Below are 14047 nucleotides of genomic sequence, written 5' to 3'. Positions count from 1 at the left end.
GAAAGACAGGTTGCTTTACTGTGCATTGTCCACTGTGAGCAAAGAGGCCCACAGCTTGGTAGACCTGTTAGGATTTGGTGGGAAATGCACGCACACACACACACACACACACACACACACACACACACACACACACGCATGCACGCACACATGCACTCATTTGCATCATTTGAATTTGTTGCATCAACCTGATGGCTTGCAAGCATAAGGCTTAAAGTTTTGAATGAAGCCCAGGGCAAGAAAAGTCTCTGTAGCTGGTCTAAGTTGCTCAAGTTCTCATACCCTGCTGTTTGGTATGAGAAGTGTCTTGCAACAGACGGAAAAAGTGTAGGGGTGGGCAGGGAGGCTACCAAGCACTCACTGAAGAATCATAAGCAGACCTTAGAAATCTACCATGGGCCTTAATTGAATGCCTATACACCATGTGCATGCAGGAGCCTGAGGAGGCCAGAAGAGGGTGTTGGATCCTCTGGAACTAGAGTTACAGATGGTTTTGAGACATCCATCATAGGTGCTGGGAATTGAACCTGGGTCCTCTGCAAGAGCAACAAGTGCTCTTAACCACTGAGCAATCTCTCTAGCCCCATGGATCTGATAAAGTTTAAATATGAAAACGTGAAATCTTAAGTGATGGAGCCTGCAAAGGGATGCTGCTGTCTATACAAGTTGGAATCGCAATCATAAAAAGTGATCAATTACTACAGTAATTGCTAAAATCCAAGAGAAGCTAAGTAGTTTTGACACAGGGCATCTCAGACTCTTGTATAGTCAGTTAGTTTTTCCACCATTAGGTGCTCTATCTATCTATCATCTCAACAGGGTCTCATTATGGAGTCCTGGCTGATCTAGAACTTACTATGTAGAATAGGGTTGCCATGAACCCAAAGAGACACATCTGACTCTGTCTCCCAAGCACTGAGATTAAAAAGCCGTGTCACAATGCTTGGCTAGGTTCTTTTTATCTCATATCCATTTTATTAAACCCAGCCAGTTAAAGATGGTAGCTATCTACAATTTCTATAAGAGCTTTAATACATAGAGGTATAAAAGCAAGCTGTGGGATGGAGAAATGACTCAGTGATTAAGAAAGAGCACTGGCTGCTCTTTTTAGAGGATCTGGGTTTGATTACCAGGACCCACGTAGTGGCTCACAACCATCCTTAACTCCAGTTCCAAGGGATCCAACACCTTCTTCTGGCCTCCTTGGATACAAGGTACACATGTGATACTCAGACATACAAACAGGCAAAATCCTCATACACAAAATAAAATAAAAGGACGGTGGTGGCGCGGGCCTTTAATCACAGCACTTGGGAGGCAGAGGCAGGTGGATCTTTGTGAGTTCGAGGCCAGCCTGGTCTACAGAGTGAGTTCCAGGACAGCCAGGACTGTTAACACAGAGAAACTCTGTCTCAAAAAAAATAAATAAACAAACAAACAAACAAAAAATAAAATAAAATAAAATAAAAAATAGAGCCGGGCGGTGGTGGCGCACGCCTTTAATCCCAGCACTCGGGAGGCAGAGCCAGGCGGATCTCTGTGAGTTCGAGGCCAGCCTGGGCTACCAAGTGAGTTCCAGGAGAGGTGCAAAGCTACACAGAGAAACCCTGTCTCGAAAAACCAAAAAAAAAAAAAAAAAAAAAAAAAAAAAATAGAAAAAAAAACAGTAATCCTCCTGGCTGTAACCCAAGTAGAACTGACTTTACTCTTTCTCCTCTGCTACGTCCTCCTCTGCACCTGTTCTAGCACATCATCTCGTTCAGTTTTCAGCCTGGTAGGGTGCCACTGGCCTTCACATCATCTCGTTCAGTTTTCAGCCTGGTAGGGTGCCACTGGCCTTCGTTTCTCAGGAATAAAGCTTTGTATCCTTCATCAAACAGTGGTCGCTACCGTTGCTCCTTCGGTTATTTCTAGGTAGAAGTGCCAAGACATGCCATTGAGTTCTGCCCTGCAAACGTTCTCCTCGGTGCCTCCATCTACCTCTGCTTGCTGTGATTGTCAGGGTCAGTAACCCGAATCAGTATAGCTTTCAGTGCCTGCGGGATCACAGGCACAGTGACCAGATGTCTACTGTAGACTCAGAATGGCTAGTGGCTTTATGGTGTCCCAGTGGAAAGTTCTCCACCCCCGGGAATACACTGAGGGAAGGAATACATATTTAGGGGTTGGTTATTGGAAGTGATGATGAGAGGAACCGATTTCCCTACCCTACTTTCTCTCCCTCCCTGCAGATCAAACATAGAGCTTCCTGTCCTCAGTAAATGCTCTTCCACTGAGCCACATCCCCAGCCAGAGAGGGGTCATCTTAGTCCAACTCCAGACACTGGCTAGCAGATAATGAATACTCTTCATCTTGGAAGGCAATGTCTTGCCCACAGAATATTGCCCCCAACCTGGCAGCTCGGCTGAGCTCTCTCACCAGCGGTCCTGCCAGCGGCCTTCAGATACATAAAATATGGTAGGACACTGAATCTTGTGGTCATTGTTATGCGCCTCCTTTGCCATAAGACAGATTTTTGGTCAAAGGCAAGATTATTTGAGATCTCATGTCAGTTCAGGCATCTAAGGCCAAGCTGCTCTGGAGGGGGAGCGATGTGGGGAAAGACACTTAGGACAGGAGCAGCAACCATCCGAGCAGGGGTCAGTGTCCGTAGTGAGCGATCACTTCCCTTTCCACCAAGTAGTTCTAGTAACCTTGTCACCTGTATTAGTCAGCGTTCTCTAAAGGAACAGAGCTGATCAAATGAAATTGTATATTTAAGGGGGGTTATTAGGGTGGCTTTCAGGCTGTGGTCTGGATAGTCCAACAATGACTGTCTCTTGACAAGAAAGGCCAAGAATCTGGTAGTTGTTCAGTCCATGAGACGGGATGTCTCAGTAGTCCCAATGTGGAGCTGGAGACCCAGGGGATTCCTAAGGAACTGCTGGTCTTCAACCTACATTGGAAACCTGAAGAAGTGGGTTCTAACACTAGTGAAGGAGAGCCTCGGCAACAGGATAGATAAGCGTGTCAGCTAATGAGGGCAAGCAGGCAAAAAGCAAAAACTTCCTTCTTCCGTGTTTTTATGTGGGCCACTACCAAAAGCTATGGCCAGCTCTAGTTCAGGTCTTTCTACCTTAAGTAACTCAATCAATAAAATCCCTCCTGGGTATGTCCAGCTGTTTGGTTTTAGTTGATTCCAGATGTCGTCAAGCTGACAACCAGGATTAGCCATCACACCACCAGACAGGGGCAGCTGACCCAAAAGAATGATACCACATGCAGGACTCAGCATCAGTCACTTGTGTTGACATATCAAGCATTCATCAATTGAAATACCGTATCTGTCTGATCCAAACTCTACAACATGGGGTTCTTGCACAGCTTCCATCCCCCACCACTGTAGCTAATCTGTTCCTGGGCCTACTGTGAGAATGAATCATGGCTGACAGAGACAGATATTTTCTTAGAGTCACTCTTTTTTTGTTTGTTTGTTTGTTTTTGTTTTGTTTTGTTGGTTTTTTAGAGACAAGGTTTCTCTGTGTAGTTTTGGTGCCTGTCCTAGATCTCGCTCTGTAGACCAGGCTGGTCTCGAACTCACAGAGAGTCTCCTGGCTCTGTCTCCCGAGTGCTGGGATTAAAGGCGTGAGCCACCACCGCCCAGCTTAGAGTCACTCTGAACACCTGGTTGAAGAGTATCATCGCTAGAGTAGACAGTGGCCAGTGACGGTCCCCAAGACCCACTTCCACTGATCTAGCTACATTATTCTTCCCTGTGCCACTCTGTCACCAATTTTCTAATCGTTCCAGATTTCGGCACAACTGGCTGAATCATGCATAACTGCTAGGAAGTGGATGGATGCTCTTATTTCAAGCTATTATTTTTCCTCTGTTATTAGTGACAGAGGGCTGAAGAACAGTTCTGTGATAGAGCACTTGCTCTGTGTGTGAGGCCCTGGGCCAATGCCCAACACTAAAGAAAATAATAACAATAACAGTGGCAGTTCAGCTGCTCCTACGTCTTCTAGGTCTCCTTAAGTGAACCATTAGTGTAGCAGCTGCCCAGTCTGGGCTAGCAAGAACTAGTGCACTGGGCCTCAGCACTTGGAAGACAGAGGCAGATGGATCTCCATGAGTTCAAGGCCAATCCTGTTCTATGTAGTGAGTTCCAGGACACAGAGATGGTAACTCAAAACAAAACAAAACAAAACAAAACAAAAACAAAAAACAAAAACAAAAAAAACCCCTAGCACACTGGGAATAGAGAGATGCTCCAGTAGTTAAGAGCACTTGCTGATTTTCCACAAGACTCATGTTTGATTCCCAACACTCATTTGGTAGCTCACAACCTTTGTAACTCATTCCAAGGGATCTGATGCCTTCTTCTGGTCTCTACAAGTATTGCACTTACTTTTACACAAAGACATGCATGCAGGTAAACACACTCATACACATGAAATGAAAATAAATAAATCCTTAAGGAAAAAAACTAATGCAGTCATACAAAAGTGTTTCCTCCTAATAACTCCCTCCCTACATACATACATCCCAAAGCTGCATGTATGAATCAAGAAGGACTGGCAGCAGTTCTGGACTACACCATGGCTACCAGGCTAGCCAAGCCTACAGAGCAAGACCCTGTGCCAAAAAAAACCTAAAATCATTCCTAAATTACTGCTTGCTCTCCAGAGCTTAAAGAGCTCTTTCATCTGGATAGCTCCCTTCCCTGCTTTAAAGACCCCATTTGTGGGCTTGTAACAGGGCCCCAGACCTTAGCACACCTGACACCATGATGGAAATACCATTCAGGCTGTAAAACTCAGCACCTAGGCAGCAACATCTGCCAAAATGAGAACAAAGACCTAATCCATCAAAGTTCTTAGTTCCTGGAAAGTCCCCAAATGGACTAACCTTGCTTTTTGGCTTCTGTAGTTCTGCTTCTGGCTAAGTGTTCTTGGCTAACTGAGGTGTGTCATCCTGGGAAAGGCTTGGGACTGCACTCTGGTCCCAAAACCCCGGTGTAGTTGCCAGCTGGATAATAGAGACTTTCTATTGGCTTGAACCCATGTCCAAAAGATCTTCTCTGGTAGGTACCTCACGATAGGCTTTGCATGTATAGTATTTAAAAAAAAAAAAAAAAGTTTCCTGGTACATTGACTCAGGGAGATAACAAAATGCAACAGAAGAACAGGCATTTAGAGACCAAGATAAACCCAGAGTGTCACCGTGGATGGAGAGTGGCAGGGTGCCACCTATACAAGGAAAAAGTTCAGTAGAATGGAAAGGATGTGGAGTGAGGGATAAGAAAGTAAGAATTGAGAGACCTAATGCGAAACATTTCTTGGTAAAAGCTCAACTACAATGAAGCACTAGTGAAGGCTGCCCACACTAGAGCAGTAACCCTATCCAGACCCTCTCACCATCCTCTGAACTCACCACCCCCTACTCTCTAATCATGTGGCTCCCTCTAGACTAATCTAGAGGGCAGGATCTCCTTCTGCTTCATCATCCCTGTATCTGTTCCTGTCTCCCAGCAACCGGCACAGTATCCAGCACAGAGTTCACTGGACAATCGATCAATGAAGGACAATGTGCAAGGTTTTGGTAGTCATGGTGACACAGTGTTCAGATTCTCCTGGTCAAGGACTTGCTGCTCACAGTCAGTGAGTGTAGCTCAGCAACAACAACAAAAAATGCCACTTACTGGTGATTGTGCTAGGTGGGAGAAAAGGGAGAGTGAGCAGAGCATCCAAAGGCTGCATCATTTCAGTCTGACCTGGACCACTCTTACAGCTCTAGGTGGGATAAGGCTTGACCAGGTCGGCTTAGCCATTCATTTTCTTCCCCTGCCCAGTCCTGCTTCTTCCCTCATATCTGCCCAGATGTTGAAGTCAGTGATATTTGTAGACTGGACTAAGTGCCTAGATTAGTAAATCCCACCTTAGGGATGTCATTCATGATGATATTTTCAGAGATGATTAGATCCTGAAGACTCTGGCCCAATGAAGGGATTAGCCCCTTGATGGAGTCTAAATACAGTGGTTGTTGGTGGAAACCAGGAAGAAGAACCCTAGTTAGAGGAGGCAGGTGGTTGTGAGCATGCCCTGATCTGTTCCTGTAGTCCTCTTTCTCTACTTTTTTGTCTGCCCTCAGGCAAACAGCTTTCCTCTGACACACACTCCTGCTACTGTGATGTTTCTGCCCAAGTACATGGTCCAAGTGACCAAGGACTGTATCCTCTAAAGCCATCAGTCCAAACAAATTCTCTCTCCCTTGTTTCTTTCTCTTTTTAAATGTATTATTAATGTGTGTGTGTCAATGCTTCACAGACTTGGAAAGAACAATACTCAACTTCATATGGAAAAACAAAAAACCCAGGATAGCTAAAAGAAGCCTGTACAATAAAGCAACCTCTGCAGGCATCACCATCCCTGACTTCAAGCTCTACTATAGAGCTACAGTAATAGAAACAGCTTGGTACTGGCATAAAAACCAATACACAGACCAATGGAATTAAACTGAAGACCCTGACATTAAACCACACACATATGAACACCTGATTTTTGACAAAGAAGCCAAAACTATACAATGGAAAAAAAAGAAAGTATCTTCAACAAATGGTGCTGGCATAACTGGATGTCAACATGTAAAAAATTGCAAATAGAGCCATATCTGTCACCATGCACAAAACTCAAGTGCAAGTAGGTCAAAGACCTCAACATAAATCCAGTTACACTGAACTTGATAGAAGAGAAAGTAGGAAGTACTCTTGAACGCATTGGCACCAGAGATCACTTCCTAAATATAACACCAGTAGCACAGAAACTGAAAACAACAATTAATAAATGGGACCTCTTGAAACTGAGAAGCTTTTGTAGGGCAAAAGGCACAGTCAATAAGACAAAAAGACAGCCTACAGAATGGGAAAAGATCTTCACCAACCCCACATCTGACAGAGGACTGATCTCCAAAGTATATAAAGAACTCAAGAAAGTAGACATCAAAATACTGAACAATCCAATTTAAAAAATGGGCTATAGAGCTAAACAGAGAATTCTCAACAGAAGAATTTCATATGACTGAAAGACATTTAAAGAAATGCTCAACATCCTTAGTCATCAGGGAAATGCAAATCAAAACGACTCTGAAATACCACCTTACACCTGTCAGAATGGCTAGGATCAAAAACACAAATGACAATCTATGTTGGAGAGGATACAGAGCAAGGGGAACACTCCTCCACTGTTGGTGGGAGTGCAAACTTGTACAACTACTGTGGAAATCAGTATGGCAGTTTCTCAGAAAATTGGGAATCAATCTACCTCAAGACCCAGCCATACCACTCTTGGGCATATACCCAAGGAATGCTTAATCATACTACAAAGATACATGCTCAACTATGTTTATAGCAGCATTATTCATAATAGCCAGAACCTGGAAACAATCTAGATGCCCCTCAACTGAAGAATGGATTAAGAAAATGTGGTACATATACATAATGGAGTGCTACTCAGTAGAGAAAAACAATGACATCATGGAATTTGTAGGCAAATGGGTGGAACTAGAAAATATCATCCTGAGTGAGGTAACCCAGACTCAGAAGGACAAACATGGTATGTTCTCACTCATAAGTGGATACTAGATATAAAGCAAAGGACAATCAGACTGCAACCCACAGATCCAGGGAGGCTACCTAGCAGGGAAGACCCCAGGATGACTATGGCTTATAATAAGTTTTGATTTTGCCCAATCACTGGGCAAGCTTTAGTGAAACATTTCACTATTAAAATAAGAATTTGTACCGTATCAAGCTGAAAAAAAAGTATTGTTAATAAAAAAAAGAAAAAAATGTGTGTGTGTGTGTGTGAGAGAGAGAGAGAGAGAGAGAGACAGAGACAGAGAGACAGAGACAGAGATGGACAGACAAAGATGAGACAGAGAAACAAAGAGAGAGATCCATGTCACAGCACTCATATGTGCAGGTCAGAGGAAAACTGTCAATCAGTTCTTTCTTTCTATCAAGGCTTCCGGGGTTGAACTTAGGCAAGTGCTTTTACTCACTTAGCCCTCTTGAGCAGCAGGCACAGGCCCAGAGCACAGAATAAGATCATCATGATGAGACTGAGAGGAAGCCCTGGGTTCAGATTAGCCTCCTCGGGTTCAATGCCCAAAGTCTGTCAACAGGAGACTTGCTGAGAGAACCTAGTAAGTCGCCCCCCCACCCCCCGCTGAGTTCAGCTACTTTTCTCACCCTTTGGCCTCTCTGCTTCACACTTGGGGGCTCTCTAGAGGAACAGAACTGATAAAGGGTACTTCTTTAAAGAGGCCTTCCCTGACCACTCAGCCTCTGTGGTGTCCCCAGAGAAATCTGATCTGTCTCCATGGTGACTCAGCACTCTGCGTTAAGATTGCCTGTTGGCTGCAGGGCTGTATGACAAACCATTGCATGTCTTGTTCATGACCATAGCTTCATTATTTACATGCTCTCTGAGGCCCAGTAAATGAGGCTGAATATTATCAAAAGTTTGTAAGTTTTGTTTGTTTTGAGACAAGGTCTCTCTACATAGCCTTGGCTGTCCTATGGCTGTTCTACTCGATCTGTAGACCAGGCTGGCCTCAAGCTCACAGAGATCCCCCTGCCTCTGCCTGCAGAGTGCTGGACTCAAAGGTGTGTGCCACCCCACCCTGAAACACTTTGTTTTAAAGGTAGGCAAAAGTCCAAGATGGATACTCAGTGCATATTCACTGAGAGGCGTGGAGCAGAGCGGAATGTACAAATTCTCACTTTAGAGATATTCAGCTGCGTTAACATAGATGCCCACAAGATGTCAGTGTTTCTACGCAAGGAAAAAGAAAATGATCTGCCAGTTTGGATGATACTGATTTACTGGGATGTAAAACATCAATAGTGAACATTCACGCAGAAACAACAGAGCCTTTTGGTTAGAGAGGATGGGTGAGACATACTCAAAGTACATGCTTCAAGTTCACGGGAGCAATTAAAACTCCCCTTTCTTTCTGCTTGTCATCCTGATGCCCCAGCTGCACTGTGACCACCACAAGGGTAACTATTTTTATCAGGCATAGGGTAACCCTAACATTTGTGAAGTAGAGGCTGGAACATCAGGAGTTCAAGATCATCCTCAACTATATAGAAAGTGCAAGGTCAGTCTGGGCTACATAGAAATGTTATTCAAAATAATAATAATAATAATAATAATAATAATAATAATAATAATAATAATAATACCAAGTCAGGCAATGGTGGCACATAACTTTAGTCCCAGCACTCTGGAGGCAGAGGCATGCAGATCTCTGAGTTTGAGGTCAGCCTGGTCTACAGAGTTTCAGGACAGCCAGGGCTACACAGAAAAACTCTATCTTGAAAAACCAAAACAAACGAACAAATAATTTCTTATTTTATGGGTGTACCAGTGTAATTATAACTTAAATTCCAGTGTTTTGCTATGGCGAGTTAGCCTACCACCGAGCTTCTTTTACACTCTCGCCAGTGTCTTTTTCTACACAGGCTTGTCACAGTTATTTTACACGTGTAAAACATTTTTACACACAAGTACATGCAACTATTGTAACAGGCCCCCAGACTTTAAGAGGCACAACTGACTCATGATGGAAGTATCATTCATAAAACTCAGCACCACCAGCCGAAATGAAAACAAAGACCTAATCCATCCAAGTCCACACAGTTCTGGGAAGGTCTCTAAATGTACTAACCTTGCTCTTTGGTTTCTGTTGTTCGGCTTCTAGCTAATTGTTCTTGTTACCTGAAGTATGTCAAACCAGGACATGGTTTTTGTGCTTAAAAGCTCACCCTGAGAAAGGCTTGGGACTGTACTCAGGTCCTGAACACTCAGTGTAGTCACCAGCTGGCTGCTGTGGGATGGTCTGTATGTCAAATGTGTTGTTGATTGGTCAATGAATAAATCACTGATTGGTCAGTGGCCAGGCAGGAAGTAAGGCGGGACTAAGAGAGAGGAGAATTGAGAGAAGTGGAAGGCTGAGTGAGAGAGACACTGCCAGCCGCCATCAGGACAAGGAAGATGTAAAGTACCGGTAAGCCACAAGCCACGTGGCAAGGTATAGATTAATAGAAATGGATTAATTTAAGCTGAAAGAACAGTTAGCAAGAAGCCTGCCATGGCCATACAGTTTGAAACCAATACAAGTCTCTGTGTTTACTTGGTCGGGTCTGACGGCTGTGGGACTGGCAGGTGAGAGAGATTTGCCCTGACTGTGGGCCAGGCAGGAAAACTTTAGCAACAGCTGGCTAATAAAGATTTTCTATTGGCTCACACCCATGTCCAAGTAGTCTTCTCTGGTGGATACCCCACAACGCTATAACATATACAATATGTATTTCCCAATGTGAAAAGTAAACTATGTCACATGTTATAGTTTTTGAAATAATGTCATTGAAGTATAAATCATTTCATACAATAAAGTTCATATTTAGGGGCTGGAGAGGTGGCTCAGTGGTTAAAGAGTATTTGCTGCTTTTGCAGAGGACCCAGGTTCTATTCCCAGCACCCATATGGTGGCTCACAACTGCCTATAACTCCATCTCCAGACGATCTGACACCCCTTCCCACCCTCTGGAACTCACTTCACATACCCACAAAGATACTCTTACAAATAATAAAAAATAAATAAGTAAATTTCCAAGCCTTTTTTAAATAAAATAAGTTCCACCTGTAAAGTGTAACTTCTGAGGCAGGTGAGATGGCTCAGCAGAGGGAGGAGCCTGTGTGCAGGTCTGACAACCTGAGATCAATACCCAGAGCCCAGGAGGTGGCAGAAGAGAATGAATTCCACACGCACACTGTGGCATATGTGCACCTGTACTCACAGGCACCACACAACACTCACAAGCACATGTGAATACATGCAAATACACAATAAACAAACAAACCAAACCAAAATCAAAGTTTTTTCTTCTTTCTTCCTTCCATTAAAAAAAAAAAATTGTGTGTGTGTGTGTGTGTGTGTGTGTGTGTGTAAGTCTGAGGACAACTTGAAGGAGTTGATTTTTCCTTCCACTAAGTGAGTCCCAGAGATTGAACTCAGGTAGTGACAAGTACCTTGAGCTACTGATCAGATGGTCTCACCAGATCTGAAATCTCCCTCCCTCCAAAGCCAGATTAAACAAAATCTAACCAAAATATACCAGAATAAATTAGGTCAATTTGTAGCCAACCACATCATACCAAGTTGTTGGGAGCTATCTCAAGATGGATCCACCAGTGTTGGGGACATGGGATCTGTGCCACCCACGTCCACTGCCTGACCTGTCATCTGACGTCCATGTCCAACATGGATGAGGGGTCAGAGGCTTTGGCTCCTCCTTTAGTTCTTCTTAGGCTGGGGAAGCTGCTTTGAGGGCTATCTAGTGCTGAAAATGGTTCCCCGGTTTGCAGGATCCAAACCCCAGGGAAATGGGTTTCCTCTCTGGTGTCCCCAGCAGTGGCACACACCCATGGGCCAGGCACACTTCTCCAGACCTTTAGTGCTCTCACACAGCAGATCCTGGGGATGGGGGCAGAGGTTTCTGGAACACAAAACAATAGACTAAGATCTAAACTGGGTGCTCTACACCACAGCACCAGAACTTTGTGCTATGGACAGGCACCATGAGCCCAGAGCCAAGTAGAACACTTGCAAGACATGGTTAAGGAGGGAGGGGACACTCAGACAATGAGGACTCTGCAGCTTCCTGCTCGAGAGAGCTACATGATACAACGATGATGCACCAGAGGCCATGTCACAATGAAGACAGTGAGAAGACAACGTGTCCTACCCCACTAGTCATCAGCGGAAGGAAAACTGAAGCCCAAACCCACCCACCTGCTCATGCCTGGGATTAGCAAGCCTGGCATTGACAGGCCAGTGTCAAATGCACCACTCATTTTGGGAAACGGCTTCTTCTTTTTTCTTAATTTTATGTGTACAGGTGTTTTGCCTGCATGTCTATGTTTGAAAAGAATATTCTTGAGGCCAGAAAGATGGCTCAGCAGTTAAGGGAACATACCACTCTTTTAGAGGACCTAAGTTCCATTTCCAGTATTCACACCAGGAGACTCATAACCGCCTGTAACTTGAGATCCAGGGAGACCCAACACCTCTGGCCTTTTTGGGCACCTCCACCCACATCCACAGACTTATACACATATGTGAAATTAAAATAGTAATAAAATTTTAAAAATTAAAGAATATTGCTGACCTCACAATCTGTCCCAATTGGCTAATTTAAAATCATCATAGAAAATGAAAGAAATAAGGAAGGGCTGGCTGCCTCCTGGTCATTAAGTGGCCTTTGTGTCAGTAAAAATTTAACCAGGTGGGGGTGGGGAAGATTAAAAGATTTGCATGAGAGGGGCTGGAGAGATGGCTCAGCAGTTAAGAGCTGTTCTTCCAGAGGACCCGGGTTCAATTCCTAGCACCCACATGGCAGCTCACAACTGTCTATAACTCCAGTTCCAGGGCTTCTGACACCCTCACACAGACATACATGCAAGGAAAACACCAATGCACATAAAATAAAGATGAATAAATAAATAAAATGATTTGCATAAAAGTTTTACAAGATGGAAGAACTCTGGCATTTTGGCCCTTGTGCTGGGGAGGTCAGAAGAGGGTATCAAATCCTCTGGAACTAGAGTGACAGGCTGTTGTGAGCAGATGTGTGGGTGCTGGGAACCGAACTTGGGGCCTCTGCAAGAGCAGCAAGTGCTCCTAACCTCTGAGCCATCTCTACACACAGACACACACTCAGTGGTAGCGGCTTCCTCTTCTTCTTCCTTTATTTATTGAGACAATGTCTCATCATGTAGCTCTGGCCAGCCTGGAACTCACTTTATAGACCAGGCTAGCCTTTTACTCACAAAGTTCTGCCTGCCTCTGCCTCCTGAGTGCTGACATTAAAGGCGTGCGCCACCACACCCAGCCCCAACGGCTTAAAGTATTAAAAGGAAGCGTCCCACACTGCCACAATCCAGCAGTTTTTTTCTCTAGTATATTTTTCCAAGAGAATGGAAACATTGGTCTAAACCAAGACCCGCTCAGAAGAGTTTACATCAGACAAACCAGGACACAGGGACAAGTGCTCTGTTCCCTCACCTGTAGGGGCAAACAGCAACTAGGCAACGAGAGGAGAAGGACCTGCCCCCTGTGGCATCGGCTGGACCTGGGGACCCTGCTCTGTTAGGTGGCAGAGTCCAGGCTGAAGAATGCATACTGTGCACCTCTTCGAAGATTCAGCTCTCTCTGAGCAGGCTGCGCTCACCTAAAGCATCAGAGGTCCGGCTAGCTGGCATGTGGGAGGACACTTGGGAAGGGGACAGGTTTCTTCCAGGGTCGTGCAAATGCTTACTGATTTTGGTGGATGTCACAAAGCTTCTGGGCTTGTCTAAAACTATCCAAAGGCACTTCTGAAATGGGCTCAATTTATTTTATTTTACTTTTTAGAGATTTATTTGTTTATTGTGTGTACAGTGTTCTGCCTGCATGTTTGCCTGCAGGCCAGAAGAGGGCACCAGATCTCATTATGGATGGTTGTGAGCCACCATGTGGTTGCTGGGAATTGAACTCAGGTCCTCTGGAAGAGCAGCCAGGGCCCTCAACTGCTGAGCCATCTCTCCAGCTCTAGGCTCATTTTATTGTGTGTAACTTTTGAATTATGAAGTTAATTTAAAAAATAATAAGGATCGTGACCTTCTATTGCACAATACAGACTAAGGTGAGGCAAGAATAGCACACTGTATCTGCTCTTCACACAGCAGAACCTCAGTGGAACAGATGATGCACTGAAGGACATGGCAGCCACTGTTGAGCCCAGCCCCTGAGGTCAGGAGATGTAGAGTACACCAACTAGCCAATGGCAGATTCAGGAAGAGCCCAGGCAGGAGTGCAGAGGTCCTGGAGCTCAGGGGCAGTTCCAGGGATAGAGATGATGGCTTTTCTCTTCCTGAGCATATAAAGAGAACATGAGAGCAACTGCTGTTGTTCAGACCCAAGTACTCATTTAGGACCCTAAATGAAAAGATAGGCATC

The sequence above is a fragment of the Peromyscus californicus genome, unplaced genomic scaffold (assembly GCF_007827085.1).
Source record: "Peromyscus californicus insignis strain IS unplaced genomic scaffold, ASM782708v3 Scaffold_4__1_contigs__length_199733344, whole genome shotgun sequence".
NCBI lineage: Eukaryota > Metazoa > Chordata > Mammalia > Rodentia > Cricetidae > Peromyscus > Peromyscus californicus.
The sequence above is the reverse complement of the archived record's forward strand: the minus strand, read 5'-3'. Positions refer to the sequence as shown.